Raw genomic sequence first — 21,216 nt, 5'->3', positions numbered from 1 at the left:
TCTTGGGGTGAGTTTTACTCCTCTCCGGCCAGGCCCGCGGCGTCTCCTCGGAGTGTTTCGAGACAGCACTCGGTTGGAGGGCGCGCTGGATAAGAACCGGCGGATTGATGAGGAGGTTTTTTGTTTTCCAGCCCCGCGTTTGAAGTCGCTTACAGTGGAGAAGGAGGGCTTTGCCCTGGAAAAGCTTTGCTTTGGCACTTGTGTGGAGCTCTCCCGCCGGTCTCGGAGAAAGTAGCTGCGTCCGCAGGTCCCCCCCCCCCCCGTTTCAATCCTTTCTAATGGCTCTTCCACTTTTGAAGAAAGGCTCGAGAATAAATCAACTCTTCCGAAAAGTGAGCGTCTCAAATTTCCTGGATTTTCTAGGTCATGCTCTAATCATCGCTCTGCCCTTTAATATTCAATTGTAATAATTTCTTTGATTTATTTCTTTTGATTCATCATCAGACAAATAAAATTGGATTTTGTGGATGGCCGCCTCTTCGGATTTGAGTCAAACTCCACATCTTTTATTATTATTATTTTTTCATAATTATTTCAATGTAGTACCGGCGTGGTATAAAGAATATAGACAGCGCTGTACACTCAATGATCACTTCATTAGGTAGACCTGTACACCAGCTTGTTAATGCAAATATTTAATTAACCAATCGTGTGGCAGCACGAGGTTCAGCTGTTTTTCAGAACAAATGTTGGAATTGTGGAAAAAATGTCATCTAAGTGGAATGGAATGATTGCTGGTGCCAGACAGGGTGGTTAGAGTATCTCAGAAACTGCTGATCTCCTGGGATATTCACCACAGTCCCTAGAGTTTGCAGAGAATGGTGCGAAAAACAGAGAAAAAGGAAGCAGAAGCAGTCCTGTGGGCAGAAACGCATTTATAATGAGAGATGTCAGAGGAGAAGGGCCAAACTGGTCAAAGCTGACAGGAAAGTGACAGTAACACAAATAACCACACATTACAACAGTGGTATGCAGAAGAGCATCTCTGAACACACAACGCATCACACCTCTAAGGCAGCAGCAAAAGACTTAATACGTCAACAAAATAAGTCTAATAAATACCTAATAAAAGGCTCGCTGAGTTTAGATATAATTATGGAACACTTCTGATAATTGTTGAACCTGAGACTCAGTCACTCATTCATTCATGACTGCCTCACCTCCTTCATTCTTTCACGACCGCCTCCGCTATTATAGAGGCATTGGACTAACATTTGGAGGATCTAACATTCAGAAAACAGAATACAATCAAATCATTTTTTTTTTTATATAAATGAAAAAGGAGAAAATTGAAAAGAGTGGGGGGAAAAAAAGCGCTTATTCAAGTTGAGTGGCTCGGTTCTTGACTGCGGCTTACAAATGCGGTGGCATCAGAACAAAACTGCAACAATAACCTGACCCAATTACCTGAGCCCTTACCCAGTCATAACAGACCTTACTAATACGTACACAGGGCCTGGCTACGGAAACTGCCAGAACACATTAATGAAGAAATATATCCTCCAAAGAGTCAAACAAGCCAAGGTCTCCAACTTGACAGCACAGGCTTAAAGAATAGAATTTGCTCATTCACTGTAGAAGATATGCGGTTGCCTTTATTTATTTCCTTTCCATGGTAGTTAATAGCCTCCTGCCATGTACAACATTAAGCTGAAAACGCATGTAAGTTCAGGCACGAGTGCAAGATGTTCAATTTGGTTAACTACGTATCCTCAATGCAGTCATTTGTTTCCTGATCATACTTTTGGCTAATTGTTCTGCTTTTTTAATAGTAATTTGTTATTTAGCTGACGCTGAAATATCGCACTGGAGGCCAGTGTGATGCCGAGACCCAGGGGCATGTCACGACATGTCACGACATGTCACACACAGACGCATAGAGGGATGCATTCATCACTCATGAGCCATACCAGTTTTGCTACCAATAATGGCGGCCATTTTATACAGTTCCCCTATTTATGCACTCAGTAACACTTTACAATAAGTTTCTATGAATTGGCATGAAGTAATGTAATTGCTAACTATCTATCTACTGAAAAGTTAAGCTGTTCAGCTGTTCAGCTTCATTAATACATGCTAACAATTACATTAGTTCATGCCAATTCATATTGGAATGAGTGAACCAGTTAACGTATCTGTTAATGTTAACTAGTTATACGTTTATCCTATGGTTTGCTTTTGTATAAATATTAATGTAACTAATACATTAGTTAGGGGTTAAGAAATACATTAACTAACGAAAAGTACATTTCATGCTTAACTAATGGATTTATAAATCATTAATTCATGTCAACAACTACATCCGTTGATGCCAGTTCATGTGACCTTATTGTGAAGTGTTAGCATTTACACTGATCCCTGACTTTCCCAAGGTATAAAATACTGACTTGTATAAAAAGTACTGCAGAGGTGGTTGCAGTGATCTTTATTTACAGAGCTGAACTCTCCTAGAACTGAGTGATCGCTGGATTGAATTCTGTATTGATCTTGTCCAAGACGCTGCAGTTGTAAATCTTAATCAAATGTACACAAGTGGCTCACTGGTGTAAATTCTTGTAATTAGGACACTTTGGTGTAAAAACATCCATTCACTCGTAATTCATTCAGTTTGTTATTCACTATTATTTATTTAACGTGGTCCATCCACAATGGCTTGGATACTCTTTATAGTATAGCATTAAAACACAAAATCTCAGGCTGTTTTGTTCAAAGGTGTGATAATTATTTGTAGTCTAAATAAAACCTTTTATACTTCTTACTGTGTATTTAATGTGGAGATAAATCTTAAATGCAATATACCACTCAAACAATGGTTTGACACAAAGTCAGGCATTTTCCCATATCTCCAACTGCCGACATATAACCTGAATTACACAAAGTGCATCAAATACAGGGTCAACTGGAGCCCGATCTTCCTGTTCTTAGCTGACTGTTGGGGAACCAAAAATGCTCAAAGTGTGATGTTGTGTGACTAAACAAACCGTGGACAATACAGAAGTTTGCAAATATGAATTATTCTTATTCAGTTGACTCTGGTCCAAGGCACTCTGGAAGATGTTGCAGAATTACTTTAAAAAGCCTTTACTCGAATGACGCATCCTAGAAGGAGTAAAAACAGAGGTACAAAAAAAAATCTCTTGAAAAATCTCTTGAAAAGCTCTTGAATTGAGCACTTCAGTGCTCACTATTGTGTGTTGGCCTTTTGTACACTACTGTTGTAAACGGCTGTTATTTCAGCATTTGTGGCCTTTCTGTCCGCTTGAATGAGACTTCCCATTTCCCCCCGAGCTCTCTCATTAACAAGGTGTTTTCAGCCACAGAAATGTTGCTCACTGGATGTTTTTTTGTGTATCGCGACATACTGTTCTCTGTAAACTCCAGAGACTTTAGTGTGTGAAAATGACAGGAGGGCAGCTGTTTCTGAGATGCTGGAACCACCACATCTGGCACCAATCATCAAACCCTGGTCAAAGTTGCTTAGGTCAAACATCTTGCCAGTTACAACATTTTGTCAAACAACAGCTGACCCTCTCGTCTCCATGCTTTTCATTGAGTTGCTGCAACATAATTTGCTGTTTGCAGGAGCAGGCAATTGATGTTAAGGAGCAGGTGTACCCCATGAAATGGATCCTGCCAGATCGGGTCTTCACTTCGCAGCAGGAGCACCGTTCCAACGGCTCATTCCAATCACTTATTTCATCCACGACGGAACCAGGAATCGATCCGCCATCTTTAAGAACCTGTTAAATGCTCCATGAAGGAGCCAGGAGGCTCGGAGCTAGGAGCCAGGAGGCCCCAAAAGGCTTCTTGAGCAAGGAAACACAGACACAAGTGCATCCTTTGTGGAAGTATTTTTCCCAGATCGGGTGACATAAATGATCAACCTATTGATCCACCGCTCCCCATCACATCCAGGCATTGAATGCATAGGATTCGCAACCGAAATCAACTATAAATAAATATGATTATTAATGAGTATGTTAATTTGTCCAAATACTATTGGCCTCCTAAAATGGGGGGGTATGTATGAAAAGTGATGCAATTCTTACATAGCTCATGTAATGGATGTAAATTATATTAAAGCTGACGGTCTACACACACACACACACACACACACACACACATACACACATGCCTGTGTGTTCTCTCCCCCATATGTAATCTTTACGTGATGTGGAAATAGAAGGCATTAAAGAGATATTCCTCCTGTGTGTGAGCCCCAGCGACCTGCAAGCAGAGAGACCTCCCAGAGGAGGAAGAGGCTGAAGGCAGCTAAACTCTGGGGACAGCACCTCCCTCCCTCCCTCCCTTCCTGGGATTCAGTCCAACTGGATTGGGCCCAGGTCATGTGATCTGTGCACTGGTTCGCATTCATCAGGGCGAAGAACATGCCGAGGAAAGTGTGAGAGCAAGCACTGTTTCTGGAGGCCCCCCGTGAAGGCTAATGAGTTTCCATAAAATCTCCAATGATCTGTGATCATCTTCAGCATGATTTTTTTTTGGCCTAAAAATAGGTAATTCATGGAGAATTTCTCACACGTTGCAGGAAAGATATTCAAAAAGGACGTGAATGCTTTTTCGGTTAAACGGCGCTAATGTTGTTGCGCAAGCTTTGTCGTGTTAATTAAGGATCAAACGCACACTTCCCTAATGAACGGGAAGGGAAACAGGAACTTGCAGTCGTCCAGGGGTGCCTGATTTAATGCAGTCCAGGAACTCTTACTGATAACAATGACTCACTTCCTGAAACTCATCCTATCCATTAGCTCTGGGGGGAGAGGCCAGCTCATTTAGTCAGTGCTTGTCTCAGACGGTGAAAATACTGCATTGTTTCACCGTTTCGCCCGATATTTAAACTGGGCTTGTAGGTTTGTGGACTTGGATCACTGCTATGGTGGGAGACGGCTCCAGTACCAGAATTTTCGTCACATTTTACAATAAGGTTACATGAATCAACATTAACTAATGCAGTTTTTCACATGAATTAATTGAAATTAACTTTTATTTCTATTAGTTAATGAAACTACTACTAATCACACTAACTACTAACTCATGTTTTAGTTACATGAGTATTTATACATTAGCAAACATAGGATACATTTTATTATGTTGTCAGGAAGACTAGCTGTTTGTTAAAGCGTCAGCTAATGGGGATGCTTGTAAATAATTAAATACATTTGTTATATATTAACAGAGTACATAACTGTTTTTCCATTCCAAAATGAATGGACATTAACTAATGTGGTTGTTAACATGAATTAATGATGTAGAAATGCATAAACAAAGCTGACCAGCTGAAGTTTTCAGTACTTAGTTACAGTAGTTAGTATACTAGATTTGCTCATGCCAATTCATGTAAAATTTTGTAAAGTGGTACTGATTTTTGCACACTGGAGGCTTTGAGTGGGTGGGTAGTGCTGACAATGGCGAGACTGAGCCCACTTATCCTCCACCGCAGAGAGCTTCCCAAACCCACACCTCAGCAGGCATTAAAGCTCATCACTGTCATTTCACACTGATCCGCTACACAGCCACAAGCAAAAAATAAGTCAATCTCAACAAGCATTTCACTCACTTATACTCAGACATAAAATCTTATTTCTTTTACTTTTTTTTGTTGCTAAATACCACTAAAATATTGCCAACGAGGTGAGGCGGTTTTGACTCATTTCAAGATTTGCAAATGGAATAAAAGTGCGTTTCACTTGTCTCGCGAACAGTAACTTAAAGGTCTTATATTGTGGATAACTACATTTCCCTTGCAATGTGGATTATAAAGCAGTTGAAGGTGTTATAAAAACAGTGCGAAAGTATTGAACTGCACAGTCCCAAAATAATTCTGCAGAATCCGTCCGAAGAAAATGTGCGTTGGAGAATGAGAGATCGTTTTTCACACTTAAAACCACACAAACCTCTTATGGATATCAGGACCGAAAATAAAAAAGTGTACTTTGTAGTTAAGAGAGAAATAAATGAAGTCTCAAGTCTTATTACGAGGCAAAAAAGGCTTGTTAAGACAGACAGTTTTTGCAGCGTAATTGTAAACCCGTACACTGCCCTCAGAGGAGGGGAGAAGGGGAGGGGGTGCACCCCTATCATTTTTGTACAGATGATCGTACCCAAAGGCCACCGCGGTCTGTTCAGATTAAGAGATCTGGCTGTTGACCTATTCCGCATTGCCCGCCATCGTCTCAGCCCGTCTTTGAAGTTAGGCTGCAGATGGCGGCTTCCCTCCACCCACCTTATCTCTTCTGAATTTTGGAACGACGGAAAAAAAACCCAAAAAACAATGGGCTCATTCCAATCGCTTTTTTCTTGCCATTTTGTTCTCCTCCTGGCTCCACCTATCCGGAGAGGCCAGGTAAAGTGGCAATAAAAAGAAGTAAAGACGGGGAAATCGAGAGAACCTGAATTAGGCAAATGGAATGTCCTCGCTCCTTCAGACGTCAGTTCGAACCCAGATGTGGCAGATGGGGGGAGGTGGATCCACAGGTCGATCGGTTATACGTCAGGCTTTCCGAAAAACTATTACCGCAAAGCAAGTGTTTACGTTTCCTTGCTCAAAGGAAGGATTTGGGGTGCCTAACTTCTACTTCGATTCCCGAGTCAGGAGCAAGTAAAAGAAAAAAGAGGAGAAAAACAAGCGATTGGTATGAGCCCAAAAACTGCTGGCTTTAACTTCCGTGGAAAGAGTCCCCTCTGTGAAGACAGCCCTTTGGCGCTCTCTATTTTACCGCTGGGTTGAGCCACATATTCACTTTTGAGCTGAGAGGTGTCCCTGCTACTCCTGTCTCCCGTGGCACTTTCTTACCGCCCTGCGTGAGGAAATGCGTCCGACAGAACAGTCTGAGATTGTGTTGAAATCGGTTCAATGCACCTCCCTGCTGAAGAAAAATGTAAGTAACAAGCTAGGTTTTGAAACCGCTGGTAGCTGGTTGACCAGCTCTGACCAGCTCAAGCTATGTTTCAAGCATTTCAAGCGTATTTTACAGGGGGCTACACAAGGATTGGGGATAGGACATAGGGATACATAAGCACATACTGTAGCTGTGATGTATGGGTGCACTCAACCTGTGGACAGCTGAATCTTTAAATCTTGAGCAAAATTTTTTTTTTCCTTTTATATGGCTGAATATTTTGGTTTTTATTTCAACTCAGCGCGAGACGAGCACTATCTGCCTTCGGCTTGTGGTTAACTGTTAACGTAGATGGGTTGCAGTGCTGTCTTTCAGGGAGTGAAAAAATGGCACAGTTGAGATGTATTAATAATGTCTTTCTTGGAAGCTTGGTGCTCTGCATTTTTAAAATGGAGGATTGTGTCAGGTGAAGAGCATCAGTCTGGGTTCAAAGGAAAGCTGACTTCACTTCTGTCTAGGAACCAGATTGATGATGATGGTGATGGTGATGATGATGATGATAATAATAGTGTTGAAAACTTGAAAAAGGTTCTAAAACTTTAATTTAAAAAGTTTTGTAAAGAAAATTGTAAATCGTTGGGTTAATTAATTTTGGGAAAGGCTTGTTCCTAGTTGATGTGAACTGAAGTGAACTTCAAGACAGCCATTGATTGCTTTGTACAGAGATTGATTTCTTTATAAATAAGACAAGAAACGAGGAACTACTGTTTTCAAAGGGCTTGTTGTCTCGTTTAAGAAGAATGTAGTAGCTTGTTGAAAGGGGTCATAAAACAGAACTGTCTGTTACACTGTAACGATCTGATTCACCTTGCTTGTTTCTCTCTCTGTTCTTCCTTTTAAAGGGGGGCTGAGGTTTGTTGCATACTTTATTCCCCTGTTCGTTCATGGTTTTCCGGCTGCCATCTTAACTCTTGGTTGATGCGGGTTCTGAAATGTTCTGGTTTTGGGTCTGAAAATGATTACACAGCGAAGTTCTGCATTTACTATTTTATGTCAACAGTACCTGACTGGACTACAATGGTGTGTTCGAATGTTGTGCTGTAAATTCCAGCTATGCCAGCTGGCCACAAGCTGGTCTAGCTGGGTATGAGCTGGTCAACCAGCAAGGCCAAGCTGGTCATGAAGCTGGTTTAGCTGGCTATGACCTCGTCAACCAGCTAGTGCTGGTAGCTTGGCTGAGCTGTTTCAAAACATGACTATGTTGAGCTGGGAGCTGGTCTGAACTGGTCAACCAGCTAAGCAATGTTGAGTTGGGAGCTGGTCTGAACTGGTCAACCATATACCAGCTGTTTCAAAACCTAGCTGTTTATTTTATTTTTCATTTTATTTTTGCAGGGTAGCTTGCTTTTTCTGCCCAACAGAATCCTGCCCAGTCTTTTGTTCTATGTCTAAATTTTCTCTCAGGACACTCCAACCCCCAATGATCCTCTCAACTTTGAAACATTTCCATTACAGCACTTTAAACTGAAAAAACCCCCCAAAAAAAACGACAGCTTCAGAAAAGCATATGCCGTGAACACTGAGCGGGTTAAAATCTTCACAGCGGGCCAGGTTCCGCGCGGCGCTTTAAGATACATGTAGGTATTTTTCTGCTATTGATCTTCCCGCCGTTGTTTGAAGACTTACAAATCCGCCGGGGCTTGCGTAGCCGAGATGAGATTCCGACACCGCACGCGCTCAGTGGGGAAAGGTGCGCGGTCGAACGCTTTGTAATCGACTGATGGGCGTTGTGAAATTCCCTCCCGGTTTTTGTAGTAAGACAGGCAGAGGCTAACTTCATTAAGCCTTTAAGCGCGTCTGGCTGTTCAGCCCTGACGCATTGCTGGAGGAATCAGAGGGCTGCTGTCTGCTGTTCGCGGAGGTATCGCGTTCCTGCCGGGAGAAGTTTGATCACCCGCGCTCGGTGCCGTGCGCTCGGAACGCCGCCGGGCTTGGCGCGGAATCCCCTGGGAACGTCGCGTGACTCCACCTGTTCCCGACGGTGTGAGGGCCTCGTCTCGTTCTCTGTTTTGTTGTATTTGGGCCTGCCTCTCTATTCTCTCTGTTGCTTGTTTTTGACGAGCGGCAATTGGAATGTCAGCCTCGTAATGTCTGCAGCTGGGATATGTTGTCGATCGCATACACCAGTAAACGGATCGTTTGCTCGCGAAAGTAAAACTCTGCACAGCAATGCCCTTTGTCTGGTTGTTGGAAGCTCGCTCTTCCAGTCATACGCAGCATCGGGCAATGTGTAAGGTCCCGGGTTTGAATGAAGGACGGGCCTTTCTGTGTGGAGTTTACATGTTCTCCCCGTGTCTATAAGGGTTTCCTCAGGGTACTCCGGTTTCCTCCCAAAGTCTAAGGACATGAAAGTTATGCTAATTGGAGAATCTGAATTGCCCCTAGGTATGAGTGCGTGCGTGAGTGAATGGTGTGTGTGCCCAGAAATGGGTGAAAAAAGGGTGTATTCTATGAATAAATAAATTCATGAATGCATAAATAATGAGGGAAATGTTAATACCCATCATTTTTGTTTCAAATTATTTTTTTATGAACTAAATGTGTTTAATTGACTGTCAAGAAAATTGTATATATCTTTGCAAAATTGAATTTTAAAATGAAATGCATTCATTTTCTGATTTTAAATGAAACCGCTGTATTTATTCCGATCTCAAAATGGCAGGATATTATTTTCTACAGTGAAATTAGTGAATCTATTAATTACGGTGCCAAATCATGGAAAGAAATAATATTTATCCCAGAAATGATGGACCTCACTGTATATACACATACATACATTTTCTTTTAAATATTGGTTTTATTTAGCCGAAAATTACTATTGCAACCAAAGAGACATACTCAATTTACCTCCTGAAGGGAGAGGGAGATATACTACAGTGATTTGTCACCACGTCCTGCTTATAATAAAACGAGTAAATTTTTTCGAGACGAGTATTCTGGAACTCAGATATAGAAATAGATTAACCAGACAAGTCTTCTTTCAACAGCGTGTTATTGGGCTATTGAACATTAGTAATTTGTTCCCAGTCAGAGTGTAATTACGCGGTGATAAGGATCACTAAATGACCGGGTGGGCCAATCCATTCTGGCAAGACGCATGTGCCTATTGAAGATTCTCGAGACTCCATTTAATGTTGACCTAATTAAATCATAACTTACCGTTTATTAGGCAAACAGTTTGTTTGCTGCGTTTTAGCCTGCACGGGCGAGGGCGTGTGATTTGCGTGATGGGAGTGCGCATTGAAGGGCTGTGAGGTTCGCCGTTTCGATTCTGTCTGGATTTTAACCGTCCTAAGTGTTCTGCAGTTAATAGGTCAGATTTTTCTGTTAAAACATTGTTACAAGACCATTGTAAATCCCTTCCTGTCATTGAAAAAGGCTCACTGACGTGTTGATTCACCCTCTGCCTGTGTTTATAGTAAATTCAGTTTTAGAATTGGTTCCTATTGCCGCAGCCAATGGCGTGGTGGGAGGGGGCTCAATGTCAGCACATTTACAGAGAAGGGGGAGGGATAAGCATTGTTGTGGTTTTAAGGGTATTTGTTGCTGCAGTTCCTCTCTTGACCGTTAGAAGTCCAAAATTACCAATTGTACTTTTAATACTGTACTTTTTAAAAAATGTGTGAGAATTGTCACATTCCAGTATCAGTGGACTGCTATATCCTTTGCAGTCTACAGGCAATGTTGTGCGGCTAAGTCTTACAGTACCCATACAGTCAGGGCCTTGGTCTGTTGAGAGTTTCTCTGACTTTGGTCAGAATACCTCTGGAGTGCGTCTCAACTGACCGAAGGTTATAACGCCAGACAACCGTGGGGGAACGGTCCAATTAAGCGGTTGGGCAGACATCCCCAGATACAAAAAATAAATGAAAAAAGAAAGAATGAATCTCTACCATAGCTGTTTTTCAAAGGTTACATTCTTGAAAAAAAAAATTTTTTTCAGAATCTAAGGAGTTATTCATCTTGGAAATTAATAAAACATCAGAGCAGTATGAGTCAAATGAGACGGCCACTATTTCAGCACAAATGCCACCATTTAGTATCATTATCAAACAGTACTGGATTATTAAGTGCTTATCTATTCAATTGTACTGATATGAAGCATGTATTTGAAATAATGCTGAAATTAAGCAAATTATTCAAACAAGTATGTTTTATCCACACCTGGGTCAAATATGTAATTGATTTGCGTGAACTACTTTTCTGTGCTTGATTGATCTTGCCTGGTGCAAATGAGCCAACCAAGAGGACCAAAAGGTGGGGTTTGGACTTTTTTTTTGGAGTATTTTTTATGTTCCAGTACACCAGACAAAGTCAGTAAAGCATAGAAATACGTATTATGTATTCGACCCAGGTCTGCTTTCATCACAGAAGCGAAACAACATTTCACCCTTTTTTTTATACCGATTTGAAACGCCTTATCGTATTCATCATCAGCGCTCTTTGCTGCAAACCGGCGGGGGTGGGGGGCTGTGCGTGTGCTAAGAGTCGTTCCAGATGTCTGAAACCCCCCCTTCCCTCGTGGGTCGCCCCGCGGGACTGCCTGCCGGTCAACGACGGCACGGTCCTGATCCAAAACCCAAAACCCAAAACCACCGGGGCCCGTCCGTGACAGTAAAGAGCCGGGCTGACCGTCTGTCGAGGAAAACGCGTCCGTGTGTTCTCACGCAGCCTTCCAAGAGCCCATTAGCGCGGCGTTAAAATGGGCGGAGAAGGATCGCGGGCAGGTCCGCGGCTCCGCGCTCCTGACGCCGGCGTTAGCACCGGCTCTCCTCCTCACTCCGCTCCATGTATTATGTATGCCGGGGGGCGATCCGGGATGTATCACTTTGTAAGTACGCTGTCAGGACAAAGTTTGTGTGATTAGAGTGCAGTTAAAGTGTAATTAAAAGAGTTTAAATAGACGTGTAACTGTCTCCCGGGATTGTGTTCAGTACCTTCAGGGGAATTGGGCTAACGGTAATTAAATGAAGTCTGTGGGTTATTGAATGCACTTCCTGAACAAAGTGATGCCTGCTCCCAACCCCCCCCCCCCTCCCCCCACCTTAGTAATGACATTTAATGATTCTTCTTCTTCTCTTTTTTTTTTTAAAACCCAATTTTAGTGGCAGTAGCTCTTCCTGTCTGTGTTTTTCTTCTGTCCGTAGGGGAGTGTGTCCCCGACAACATTTGTCTCTGGTCCATTAGCAAATTGCACCCCCCTTCCTCGCCCCCACCTTGCTATTTAATGTACCTCCTGGAAATTAATTCAGTTTTACTTTGGGAACAATTAAGCTCACCGGGTTCTGTTATTTCTGGGACAGGCGTCTGAGCAGGAAGATCGTCGACGACAGGCAGACGGAAAAAGAAGGGCCGCAGGGTACGGGAAAGGAAGCTTGACGTTGCCGGGGGCCAGAAGAGGTCAGGTGACTCCTTTTTTTAAACTTGTTTTTTGACAGACTGACAATTTTCTGGAAAAGACATTACTAAATTTAGTCAGCGTGGGATACATACGACAAAAATCCTCCGGAATAAGGTGTATGCTTAACTGAAAAAAAAGGGGAGTAGGTTTTTTGGAAGGCTTTTTCAAAACTCGTTTTCACTTAGCGTGACATCAGCATTTCAATGTTCATTTAGGAACAAGTTTAAGAGCATGTTACACCTTAACAAGAAGGAGGACAAACTGGCATTTCATATCGTAACCTCTACTGCTAATAACGGCAAACATTTCTCAAACTTTAAAGAAGAATGAGAAACCGTCTTACTTAATGCAGTGTTTCAGACCGATCTAGGGAACACACAATCCTCAGAATGCACATAGTCAACCAGAGATGTTGCTCTTAAATGGGGTACTGCATATTTTCAGATATGTACTGTGGCTTTGGAAAAGGAGACATATTGCGCAGAAAGCTAACCGCTAATGATCCTGTTTTGTCGAGACCAATCAAATCCCGATTACATTAATTACATTAATCAACTGCTGAACAGATGGACGGGCTAGATTATGGGGGGATATCTCGCACCAGTTGCAAAAACAAATCTTTCCATTCTTCCCTGTTCATAATATCCTCGATTAGCCTGTGGGCGATAGCAGCCGACAGGTGAGATTACACACAGATCGGGATAACGTTCTGTGCCTGTTTCTGGATGGGAAATCCGTAGTATGCTTACTTGGTATCAGGGCTCAGTCTATCTGAGCGTGTCATCAGTCTATTTGATGGGCCCAAACATGTACCGATGCGTTTATATCCTGCAGCTTTTGTGTAACAGCCACGTCAAGTCGGATATCGGACCTGTTCAGTGAAATCCGTATATATCTTTGAAATATATGCAAATATTTTTAAACCATTCGCTAGCAATGCATAGTGTTACATGTCCTACGACATGATATGTATTTTCATGTAGAGTATGTTCATGGTTATGGTACACTCAGTGGTTTGATCCACGGTGTAGCCGCTATAAGATCCACACAGCCGTTGGGCCCTTGAGCAAGGCCCATAACCCTGTATTGCTCCAGGGGTGGATTGTCTCCTGCTTAGTCTAATCAACTGTACGTTGCTCTGGATAAGTGCGTCTGCCAAATGCCATCAATGTAATGCAATATAATGTACTGTACTTGGCTTTGGATTTCTAATGGCAATGCTAGGACTGGTTTATAGGAAGACATTATGTCTGACCTAGGGGAAGAGATAACGGTGACATCACTAGTGGCTAAGGTAGATTGGGCCCTTGAGCAAGGCCCTTAACCCTGCATTGCTTCAGGGAGGACTGTCCCCTGCTTAGCCTAATCAACTGTAAGCTGCTTTGGATGAAATCATCAGCTAAATAACACATTTATATTTTATTTACTGTGGTGTGGAGTGAGCGATCAGAATTAGGTTCCCACATCAAACAAGAAGCAAGTACACTTTTCACCACTTGCTTTTCACAACAGCCTGCTCTCACACATACTCATGATTCAGTATTAGAACTCAAACAGTGTTAGAAACTCAGTTTTGCTCTTGCAAAAAATTCCGTTCTTGGGCCAGTTCCAAGAAGAAAATACTTTATTCTGCCATAAGTGAGGAGGGTGCAACCAAAGTACAAAGTCTCCATGATGTTTGTCAAAATTTAGCGAGAGATTTAGCAAGAGAGTGGTGTAACTTTTGGAGTTGCAGTACACAGCAGAGTTAAGTGTCTCCAGTCTTTTTATATGCTAGACGATAATCAAATAGAATTCAAGCAATAGCTGACCGGAGGCTTGCATTTAATTAAGAAAAGCCCTCATCTTTTATTATTAAATATTGAACGGTTACTTTTTACAACAGTGTTTGGCACGTTATGCAATCACAAAAAAATGTACTCTCCAAACTGGGAAGAAATAAGAAAATTCACAAGAACATAACTCCCTAGCCCTATAAACTACAAATGTGTATTGAAACATGGCCTTAGGTGGTGTATCGAATATAGCTACCCTGTTAGAGGCAACTTTGCCAAATGGGATTAGACACTTGACTTGTTATCTCAAACTAGTTCTCCAGGCGTTCTTATTCTGGGGGCCTGCCAGCCAGGTTCGAGACCCACACCACATTCAGACACCCGATAATTATTTTTTAAAAAAGAAGCAAAAACTCTTCTCTGGAAAATACATTGGTCCGGATTCATCCCTTCTGAAAAAAACAGCTCAAGCCAGTTCAGGCCAGTTCAGGCCAGCTCCCAGCTTGACATGGTTTTGCTGTTTTACCAGTTCAGGCCAGCTCCCAGCTTGACATGGTTTTGCTGTTTGACCAGCTCAGGCTAGCTCAAGCTGCCAGCACTAACTAGTTGACCAGCTAGACCAGCTTTTTGACCAGCTTGGCCATGCTGGTTGACCAGCTCATATCCAGCTTGACCAGCTTTGTGACCAGCTTGGCCATGCTGGTTGACCAGCTCATACCCAGCTAGATCAGTTTATACCAGCTTGACCAGCTCAACTTTCAAGCTGGTCAAGTTGACATAGCTGGAGTTTACAGACTTCAAGTCTTTATTCATCAATATGACTTTTTATGGTGGTGTATCACAGAGCCATACATCAGACAGTTATTGGGCCCAGACTGAAAATGGTCACCTTCACCTCCATGGTTTCAGACAGGAGCAGTTACACCCACCCAAAGTAAGTTTCCGAATATGATTTGGCCTGTGCGTTCCCCCCCCCCCACAGCTTACACGGCATTTTAGAGGTCTTCCCAACAGCCAGCCAAAGATTTATGCAAAGTGCACCCGGCTGTTGTCCAGGCCTCCAGGATCCCTGAATTGTGCTGATTGCCGATTTCTGCTTTCTGAAACGACTGCTCTACTGTACAGATGCAATATGCTATTGTAAGTGGACATTATAGAGCTCTTTGATATGGTGCCCAGAAATGAGAAATTACTCCGTACAATAAAAAGGGATTTTACATTATAAGCAGAAACTGAATAGAAGCGTCGGGAGCCGGAAATGCCTCCGCGTTGGTTATACGAGGGAATCCAATTGGCGCACTGACCCGAAATGAATGCCGCTAAATTGGTTTTTAAAAACTGCATTAGTTGCGGAAAAAAAAATTTACGCAACCAAAAAAGACAGAGGGTGCTTGGATTACGAATTCAATGCTTTTCTATAAAAAGCCCCGGATTTAAACAACAAGATTAATGCGATTGTGAGAGGACTGCTGTCATTGTACAAGTTTAAACAAAGGCACAGTGCGTGCTGGCTTAGTGAGTGGGAGGAACTGGCACTGCGTTGCTGTAGCGCTGGAATCTAAATTTTAAATCTCAACTGTCAACTCCTCAACATACAGTATCTTAGATTAGAAATGAAGAGGAGAACGAAGGTAAATGATTATCTGTGGCCTGTTGTTGTTTGTTGTTTTTGATGTGTTAACATTCAACGTCAAGCAAAGAGAAATTTTGATTTTTAAAGGTAGAATTGGTAAGATTTTTGTGTAAAACATTTTTACAGGACCATTGTAAATCTCTTCCTATCGTTTAAAAAGGCTCACTGACATGTTGACTCACCCTCTGTCAAAATATTTAAAAATATACAGCAGACAGACCGACACTCGGTACCAAAACATTGTATAGCTGTATTCAAGTTCATTTGTTGAAAATTGGTTTGAATTGCCACAGCCAATGGCATGAGGGGGTTTCAATGTCAGCACATTCACAGAGAAGGCTGGAGGGGTAAACAGTGTTGTGGTTTGATGGTGTTTGTTGCTGCTATTCCTCTCTTGACCGTTAGAAGTCAGAAATTGCCTATTGTACCTTTAAATGCCTGAAAATCAGCAAGTTATATAGACACCTACTGTCTGTCTAACTAACTAACTAACTAACAGTCACTTTTATTGGGTAGTTTCGAAATATTCACGTAACTAATTCACTAACGCAATCTCTTAAGTTTTTCTGCACTGTTCTATAACTCCGCCTCCCTATGCTATCCCTAATTACTCGCTTAGTTTCAGCGAAGTGTTCACACCTGTCTCTGACTATCACTACGTCTTCAATCTATGCAAATGTCTACTCCTTAATCCGCAGCCATATGTTTTACATGTTTTTTAACGTGCATCCAGTCCGTGTTTTCGTCTCCCTCCTGTTATGGTGTTATTACCCTATTATGTTTCCCCACCTGTTGTCTATTTGTTTAGCCCACCTTCTCCCCAGCCCCACCTAGATTGTCACTGATAGTGCTGAGTTTTTGTATGCCTATTTTTGAGATTCATAAAAGATACCCCTTTGGTTTTGCCTTTCGAGTTTTGCCTTTCCCTCTGGTTTTGTTTGCCCTTCTGCACTCTTGGTTTTGACTATTTGCTTGTTTTCCCGATTACTGTTTTTGGTGTTGTCTTGGATCTCTCGGCTTCAACTCGGAATAAACTCTACATTAGGCTTAGGCTACGCTAGGCTTAATGTGGTTAACACAGATGCTGTTCTTGGGAGGAGGAAAAAAACAATACACATCTGGGTATTTTGAACATCTGTGCATTTAATTCAGTCTGAAAGCAGGCGGGTAAGCAGCAGTGACATTTAATCAAAGCAGGGAGCGCGTCTCGGAACAACAATGAAAGGAACTTGCACGCCCTTGCATCACAAACAACCAAGTGTTTGGATTCACTCAGGCCTATTGGACATCGCTGTCGAAGAGGGACCAAAGACGTGAGCTCTATCTGAATACCCAAGGAATGATTCATGGATCTTTTAAGTACAAAGTGAGAAGCTAGTTATCGAAAACTACCTGTTTGCCCTGTGGACTGTGTTGTTCTTGAGGGAAATATTTGCATACTGTAACCGAACGGAAGATGGATTTAAGTGATTTGGGTGTTATACATGATTCATTAACGTCAATTTATTTTGAATCGTCAAATGACTATTCTCACAATTGTGAGGGTTTTATTTAGTTGTAGTGATATAGCCCCAGCCTTCGCCGTGTCGTCTGGGGGTTTGCCCTGGGGCCCTGGACCAGCGCGTCTTTAGCCCGGTAACCCAGAGACAGAGCTCTGATATGATAGAAAGAAATATGTCTTCAGGACATTCATTTCACTTCATCTGCAGTGATGCAGCAGATGGCTGCCTGATACTCCGTGTTATGGAATCTACCAGCTATCAAATTTCCACCCTTGAAAACAATTCAGCAGTTTTACTTTCTGCTTCCCCCCTCAACCCGTGTCCATCTCATCTTTTCACTCAGTGTGTCTGTCAGTGAACACACGTATGTCTCTGAGATATTACTGTGTCCACCTTGTGTTGTTCTTTCTTGGGAGAATCAATACTACACCTTTCTACAACTCTACTACTCACTCTCGCCCTCTCTTTCTTTCACCTTCACTTTCCCTCTACCACTCCCTCTCTATCACTCAAACTCTATCACTCTCATGTCACATCTCTATCCATTTTTCTGTTTATATCTCGCTATCCCTTTGCATCACTAAATCTCTATTCCTCTCTCCCTCTCCCTCTCTTGCTCTCCCTCTTGCTTTCTTTCTGTCTCTCTCTCTCGCTCTTTCTCTCACTCTCTCTCTCTCTCTATCTCTCTCTCTCATTACATTAGTCATTTGGCAGACGAACAATAAAGTGCAAATCAAAACCAGGGACAAGCGCGTTGTAGACCCTAGAGGAAAGCACCAGGCTTGGTGCTAGCCTTTCTGCTGCCCCACAGTGGGCCTGGGGGAGACTCTGATTGTGGATTGTGTTTTTGGGGGGTGTGGGGGGGGGGGCTGTAGGTTAGGGGGTTACAGGTGGACTTTTCTTTTTTTTGTTTGGGACTGATGAAGCTGCTTTTGATCATTGCACACACTGCTGAACCTCGGGTAGGGTGAGTGGGCAGAAATGCATTCATATGGTTGGGCAAGGTGGAAATTTATTAATGGATGGATTAATTTCTGTGAACAAAACTGTGATTAAAGATAATTTGGCATGTGCTGATGTTATAACTCGAGGCAAATAAGCATCTGTCTGATCATTGGCTCCAGATTTTGCAGTCACTACCTAAGAACTGTGAGCTGAAGGGATCAATATTATAACAACCCTAAGGGTTGTTTTTCGTATACTTTTCCTATCTGCGGATGGTACTGCAAAGATACTACAAACGCCCACGGCACCATACTGTATGTTGAATGCTCTGCTTGACAACATAAACCTCTTCATCCGTAAACAAATTACTCCTGATAATTATGTGATCTGTTTAATATGAAAACTGTACTGTGTGCACCTTGGCATTTATCTCTCTCATTACTTATCGATCTCTCTGGGATCTCAGTTCTGTATATAAGTACATATGTGTGCTTGTCCTCTGTCAGTCAAGAAATTAGGCATGTCAGTTTTGCTTTCTGGCCTTGTGAGGCTGTAATCGTTATTCCGTTTCATGTTTTACAATTGCGCCTGAGCGTGAATGTTAGCTCAGGAGGCAAGAGCGGTCATCTGGCGGTTGGTGGGTTGTCGGTTCGATCCCGCCCTGGGCGTGTCCTCCATTGTTTCTGACAAGATGTATGGTACCTTGCATGGCAGCCAGTCGCTGTGTGAGAGAGAGTGTGAGAGAGTGTGAGAGAGTGTGTGTGTGAGAGAGAGAGAGAGAGAGTGTGTGTGAGAGAGAGAGAGAGAGAGAGAGTGAGAGTGTGTGAGTGTGTGTGTGTTATAAAGCGCTTTGGATAAAAGTGTTATATAAATGCAGTCCCCTGCATTAATCTCCTGTAGTTCAAGGCAAAGTCTTTATGATGTTGGTGAGATATTGTTAAAATGGTTGATGAGAATTGTCACCAAATCCAATGGTTCTACCCAACATAACAGAATTGGACTCAATAAGTAGAATTTTATTGCAGATTTTAGTTTCATTGTCTTTAAGTGTATCTTTCTGGGGAAATTAGTTTTGCTCAGTAAAACATTTTCAAATAATACTAGAATAACAGTACAGTTTGAGATACCACACAATCTAGGCCACCCTGTGGTGTTTCTTTTACACCGCCTCTAACTAATTTTCAGTAAGGCTGCCAGTTAATTCTATTCTGAGCTGAACTGTATTCATACTGCTGGCTAAATGTTAAGGCCAGTATTGTTTGACTACATGTGAAAACTCTTCTAATTGTCCCATATCATGCGGTTGTATTGTGTTGCTGATTCTCGGGTTAATTGCATTACACCCAGCTGATTTAGGTCATTTACCTTGAATTCCAGGGCTCTTTTCTTTGATCAGCTTACTTAGTTCCTTTGTCTAAAAGGAGAATAATAGCTGTTTTAATTCACATTAAGTTCTTTGTAGGCTGATCTTATGAATTTCATTCTTTTCATTTGCCTCCCCTTTATAAAGTCATTTTTATTTCTCATACATCAGACGTTAATTTGATCTCCGACGGACTGCAACGCCATCTACACCACCAACTGCAACACCAACTACAACACCAACTGCACAAATGTCCATTAGACCAAATAATTTCAAAGAACAATCAAATGCAGAGCAAAGGAGGATATGCCTTTTTGATTTGGCTCCCTGTTGCACACCAAATATACCACCAACTACACCCCCAACAGCACCTTCAGCTGCAGCCTCTACTACAGTACTGACTGCACAAATGTTCAGTAGACCAAAGAATTTCAAAGTACTATCAAGTGCAGAGCAAAGCAGGCTATGCCTTTTTGATTTGGCTCCCTGTAGCACACCAAATATCCTAGGATTCATGAGATGAGAGTGATATTTTGTTGTTGACAGAACTGCTTTGAAATAAGCTAATTCTAATTCAATGGCTTTTTTTAAAAGAGAAATGACATGAGGGGAGGCAATGAGCAGAAAATACGTTTTTCTTTTCATCACGGGTTCGTGCAGTGTGTCATAAAGTCACAGCAATTATGTTCTCGCTGAAACTGCAGGTATGGCAGGGCAAAATGGACTGCATTTGCATCCGATGCGCTCTACAATTAATGACAAGTAATGCCTGCTTAATCTCATTCACCCAATCACCCACCAATGGCGAAAGACTGCTGGGAAAGGCACCCACCCACTTATTTGGAGCAATTGGCGGTTAGATGTTGCGCCCTCCCCCGTGCACAAATGTGTTCGGAAAGTTATGGTTTAGCATGGCCGTGAATCGCCTGAATGTAGTATTTTTGGCGATAAACTGGGCTTTTTGTGAGCTGAGATTGAGAAGGTTCTATCTGCGCTCTGAGAGTCTTGAGACATTGAGCTTCAAAGATTCCAAAGTGAACGGGCTCCAAGGAGATACGACTTTTACATTTACTTTATACATTTAGAATGTTCTCATACTTTTAAACAGTATTTTTGTATGAAACTTCACACATACATATATTCAGTGCCCTATAAACAATTGACTGACACATGACAGCAACTTATTATTTTCTAAAATGTCACTTAGCACCTTCTATTTCTCAGCTCATGGTCTCTGAGCATTTATTTCTGTGAGAATTCATTCAAATTACAATGAACAACAACAAAAGGAAAGCAAGGGATGAAAGAAAAGCTAAATCGAGATTGATGTATTCACCATTAAAAAGCACACTGTGATTAATACATGCTTGCACTGTCTGAAGAATAAAACTGCAATAAGGCTGTTTATTCTATTCCCTGACTCAGAAGCCTGTAATAATTTATTATAAATAAATTGTGAGGGCTTATCCTCCACAAGCCTATGACATACAGTATGCACTCAGTGAGCACTTTATTAGGTAGAGCTGTACACCAGCTTGTTAATGCAAATATTTAATCAGCAACACATGTGGCAGCAACTAAATGCATAAAAGTGTGGGTCAAGTGGTTCAGACCAAATGTCAGAATGGGGAAGAAATGTGATCTAAGTGGCTTTGACTGTGGAATGATTGTCGTTGCCAG

At 42.0% G+C, this 21,216-nt stretch overlaps 1 protein-coding gene across 2 annotated transcripts in view; it reads left to right on the top strand.

Annotated features, from left to right (window-relative positions):
• Positions 1 to 21,216, top strand: part of LOC133110188 (cadherin-22-like) — a 299,036-nt gene that overhangs the window by 56,867 nt on the left and 220,953 nt on the right. The window contains exon 2 of one of the 2 annotated variants that reach the window (XM_061220105.1): positions 12,221 to 12,317. The gene's annotated coding sequence lies outside the window, so the exon portion shown is untranslated. Of the gene's footprint in view, positions 1 to 12,220; positions 12,323 to 21,216 lie in introns of both variants that reach the window. The other variant, XM_061220104.1, reaches the window with a different exon arrangement.

The sequence above is a fragment of the Conger conger genome, chromosome 14 (assembly GCF_963514075.1).
Source record: "Conger conger chromosome 14, fConCon1.1, whole genome shotgun sequence".
In the NCBI taxonomy this organism is placed as follows: domain Eukaryota; kingdom Metazoa; phylum Chordata; class Actinopteri; order Anguilliformes; family Congridae; genus Conger; species Conger conger.
Note: the sequence above shows the minus strand (reverse complement) of the source record. Positions and strands in the feature narration are given on the sequence as shown.